At 48.5% G+C, this 4,809-nt stretch overlaps 1 long non-coding RNA gene across 1 annotated transcript; it reads right to left on the minus strand.

The window, feature by feature from the left end:
* Nucleotides 1-1,326: 1,326 nt before the first annotated feature.
* Nucleotides 1,327-4,319, minus strand: LOC120619756 (uncharacterized). Its single transcript, XR_005657660.1, has 3 exons — nucleotides 3,934-4,319; nucleotides 2,834-2,988; nucleotides 1,327-1,455 (listed from the first exon to the last, which is right to left on the minus strand). It is a non-coding gene; the product is annotated as an uncharacterized LOC120619756 (long non-coding RNA).
* Nucleotides 4,320-4,809: the final 490 nt, after the last annotated feature.

Genomic DNA, 4,809 nt, shown 5'->3' on the forward strand with positions numbered 1-4,809 from the left:
TGTGTGGAATCAGATGTCTCAGATACTGAAAACTGATCGACCATCTCTTTGAATTTCCAATTGATCATTTTAATTGACTCTAAGATGTGCTAATTTTGAGATATAAGGCACTCAATACACATTCGTTGAATGAATAAAATAAGTGGGAAAAAAATCACTATTACATGCTCAGTATTTAGGAAAATGTGTCTACGTGGTATAAAGAAAAGAAAAACCGTCTTCCTCTTATATTTCTCCTTTATTCTCACATGACTGTCACACTCAGAACACTTCTGACGCCAGATGTGTGGGGGTTTTCCTCATACCAAGCAATTCCGCGACACCAGCTGGGCATCCTAGAATCTAACTCAGTTCCGGCACTCTCTACTGGGTCCCACAAGACTGCCCCCTGCCACTCTAGATGCCAGTTGCAAATAAGAGGTCCCAAGTTACCTACAACTTCTTTCCGACTCAGCTACAAATTAGAGGTCCCCATGACCCCCTCCCAGGGTTCAATTATTTGCTAGAACAGCTCACAGCACTTGGCGAACGCACAGTTTATCAGAGGATGCGATAATCGATCCAGGTGAGCAGCCAGATGAAGAGATCCACAAGGCAAAGTCTGCGACAGTCCTGAGTGAAGGAGCTTCGGTCCTCGTGAAACTGGGCTGCATCACCCTCCAGGTGTTCATGTGTCCACCTGCCTGGAAGCTCTGTCACTCAGTAACATTTATCATCGAAATAAATGGGAAATTTTTCTAACTCGGTTTTGAGGACCAAGGGTGGCTCAATCAATCAGCACATATCTGATTGGGCGTGTACTATTTCCTCAATTTTGTTAGAAGAGAAGAAAGAAGAGGATATTAAAATAAATGAGAAGAAACTTTAGCGATCATCCCACTAAACACTCGTACTGGGAAAGTTCGCCAACTTCTGACAACACCTTGGTTAACGTGGAAAGTTTCTGAGTCAGAAGGACAAATATTTTTCTAAGAATTCAGTAAGTCCAATTTTATTTCCTTAAAATAATATTTGATTTTATTCATTAACGTTATCTTTACTAGAGTTATCACTAAATAAGGAAATATAACATTTCATGACATAGGGTAACATAAAATTAATAAAATGACAAAATTTTTCAGAAAAAAAAAGATTTCAACTTGCAACCTCCTTTTCTTAATAAATGTTATGAAAAAGACTTAAATTATTTTTAAAAGATTATTAGAAAACACTGGGGTTTGATAATATCCCATTATAGTTTAATGGTCATAAATATAAGGAAAATATAATTAACTGAGAAATACAGACATTAATTATATATTATAATGAATAGTGAAGGGAATATCACCATAATATTATTAAGAATGACATTTTTGAAATAAACTGTTAGAGTTTACGCACGTACTTTCGTATTCTACGGCCCATCCAATTCTCAAAGTCAACCTCGGAGGCCGGAGTATTGTTGGCCTAATTCTTCTAAGGAGGAAGAGAGAGAGAGAGAAAAATGGAGGTTTGATGAAGTTAAGTGGTTTGGCCAAAAGTCTTGTGATAAAAAGGATGGATGACACTGTGCCTCTGGGCCATATCTTTTGGTTTCAATCTCGAATTTGGTGGTTTATGCTTCTGATGTGCAGTTTTAAATTGCATGGTGCTTGATTAATACTCGGGAACTAGTGGAAATTTGGGTCTGCTGGGGAGCTCTACCTATGTCACTGTTGCTAGGTCAGAAAGCCAGTCTTTACCCCAAAATCCCATTGGCCAGAACTGTATCACGTGATCACACCCATCGCAGAGGTGGCTGGGAACTTGTGTCTCTGGAAAAGCAAAAGTGCTTGATCCAAAAGTCTCATTACCGATCAAGGTTCATCCCCTGAGACCGGGTATATCGCTGTCTTGAACGAAATGGGAGCCCGTTAGCAAAAAACAACGTGGCCAAGTGGTGGCTGGGAAAATAAGGACCAGTGACTTCCCCGGAGGGGTCTTCATTTATGGTCTTCACAACCCCTCAGCTCCTGGCCCAGCATGTTCCAGTGGTACCTTCTCACTATACAGAAATTAATTAAATTTAAACCATAGGAAAAGTTAAATTGAGTGCTCACTGTGTCCGAGGGCCCCCTCTTGCCTGAAAATGCGGTAATATTTGTAGCAAACATTTTTGGAGCCTTGTAGTGAGGGTTTTACATGATTTTTATTTCCACAAATTCACTTACTGAATTGATCTGGATGGCCCCTGCGTACTTCCCTGGCTCGCAGGAGCTGAGATTCGTGCTGAGATTCCACTCAGACAGCCGTGCTGAGATTCCACTCAGACAGCCGTCTGCCACCGAGACTTCACTGGCCGTCACCCGCTTCTCCCCGCGCTGCATGTCCCCTCCCTCTTCTCACATGTCCCCAAGGTTCCCTCCTCATCTCTTCCCCTTTTCCATGTCTTCCCTCCCCCTCTTCCTGCCTAATTGGTTAATACTCAGCTAGAAGAAATGGACTCAGTCACCTGTGGGTCTGTCTCTCAGAATATCGCCCTTGCCCAGCACAGAGGACGGGCGTGGTACGTGAGTGTGTTGTGTTGAACAGAGTGATTTGCCTGCGGTCACTGAGGAGTTTGGATCAGAACCCACATCCTGAATGGTCCGTCTACTTTCGAACATGGCCTCGTTGCTGCTAAGGATGCCCCAGGCCAGAAGAGGTCGTGGAGATTTAAAGCCAACACAGAGGGTCCAGGCACAAAGCCGGTCGACTAACCTCAAGTAAGCGGGGCTCTCCGAGAACCTCGGCTTGCCTTAACCCCACAGCCATCCCCGGCATGACTACCCCCAATAGCACCGCATGTTAAACTCCATATCCCTCCCCCCCACACCTGTCACTGGGCCGCCTTCTCGCAGATGCCGCGTCGTCTCCTCCCCAGCCACTGCAGTGTGTCCTCTCCCCGTGCGCCGTCTCCCACGCTTCACTGGCCTGGGATTGAGTGGCAGCTCGGCGCCGGAAAGCAGGTGTCGCGGAAGTGGAGCGAGCCTGGCAGACAGCACATTAGGTAGCACCGGTCCCGGGGGAGCCCCAAGGCTCAGAGCTTTAGCTGTCCCAACTGTTCCGCCGAGGGGCGGGAGGCCGGGCCTGCCCGGCCCTGACCAGATGTTTGGACAGTCGCCAGCCTGCAGCAACGGAAATTGCTGCTAATTTATCTAAGGTGTAATAAGTATTAATGAAGTCCCTTTCTCATGTCTTTGTTCACCAGAGAGGCTCAAATCGAAGGCGACACGGGGGATCGGTGGGCACCGTGGGGCGAGTCCCGTGGCCTGGGAGCTCGCAGGCGTGGGTTCCGGGCCCTGCTAACTTCCCGGATAGCCCCAAATGATTATTTTGCATTTCTGAGTTTTGCTTCCTGGATTGTGAAACGAGAGAAGGAAACGAGGAAAATCTTGAAAGTCTGTTCCAGGTCTTAAAAATGAGGGAACGGGTGAAACCTCAAGTCCCACTCATTCTTGAAGATTCCTCTTTAGAATGGCGAGAGAGGGGAAGAGCGAAGGAAGGAGAGAGGGAAGAAGGAGGGAAGAAAAAAAGACGAGAGGGAGGAAGAGGGGGATGGAGGGAGGAGGGAGGGAGCCTTGGGAGCAGGTGGGGAACAGAGAAGAAGCACCGGACACTAGGAGCCGAGGGCGATGGCCATTGAGGTCTCAGTGGTAGAGGGTGGCCGAGCACACTCGCAACAAGGGGGTGGGAGTTGGCCAGGAAAGCAGGGACCCTTAGCACAATCCTCATAGATCCTCAGAGCTCAAAACCCTTAGAGGTCCTAACCCAACGCCTCTTTACAGAGGGGTGAGCGGGCCTGTGGAGGCGGCTGTGCTTGGCCAGGCCCATGCACACCAGCGTCTGGGGGCGGAGCCGGATGCAGACCCAAGGCTCCCGGCTCCCAGACCCAGATCCAGCGCACTGTCCACCTGCCAGACCCGAACTCCTCACCTGGGGGGTGGGGGAGGGGACTGCCATCCGACTGAGCAGCTCGTGGCGAGGGAGTGGGGTTCCATGTGAACTGCTCGAGAGTGAAACCCGAAAGGAGGTGACGTGAAACCTGAAACCAGGTAAGCTGACTGTGCTCTGGCCCAGCGGAAGCTGTGGGCTGCTGGCCTGAGATCCTGGTCTGGCCGGCGCCTTTGACGGCGCCCGGCAACTGGGCCCAGCTCAGCAGTTTCTGAGAGTTTCAGCTCCAACCAAGCCAGACTCAGGCCAGGTGTCACGCCCAGTGCGGAGCTCACATGAACGCCCAGCTCAAAGTGAAACACAGGGCAGTGAGAATTCACACAGCCTGAAACCAAACGGGGGAAAAAAAAGACTTTAAATGAATTCCCTCCCGCCCACCAAAACGCAGAAACGCTTCTCGTTCCTGCCGTTCACCTCCACCTTTTGGTTTCACTTGACTTTGCCAGTCGTGGTGACTTTGAAGGCAGGACCCTGTGCAGGAAGGAGGGCTGGGGTCTCAGAGACCAGGCCTGGAACCCTGGATGTACCATTCAGTGCTGTGCATCCTCGGGCTACTGCCTAGACTCCTCTGAAGCACTGCGTGTGGGTGCATGAAGGGCGATACGATTTGCCCCGCATGCTGTTAGTAGTAAGAGCAGCAGAAAATTTATTGATCTGTGTGCCGATCTATGTGCTTTTTGTGCAATATCTTTTTTGACCCTTTGTATGGCCTTATCACACTCATACCATTGACATTTTTATTTTTAACAGCTTCGATGAGACATAATTTACATATAGCACAGTAAAATTCATCTGCTTCGAGTGTATTAACGTCTTCATTTTGTGGATGAGGAAACCAGTGCTCACAGAGGTTGACTT

The sequence above is a fragment of the Pteropus medius genome, unplaced genomic scaffold (assembly GCF_902729225.1).
Source record: "Pteropus medius unplaced genomic scaffold, Ma_sr-lr_union100, whole genome shotgun sequence".
Taxonomy (NCBI): Eukaryota; Metazoa; Chordata; class Mammalia; order Chiroptera; family Pteropodidae; genus Pteropus; species Pteropus medius.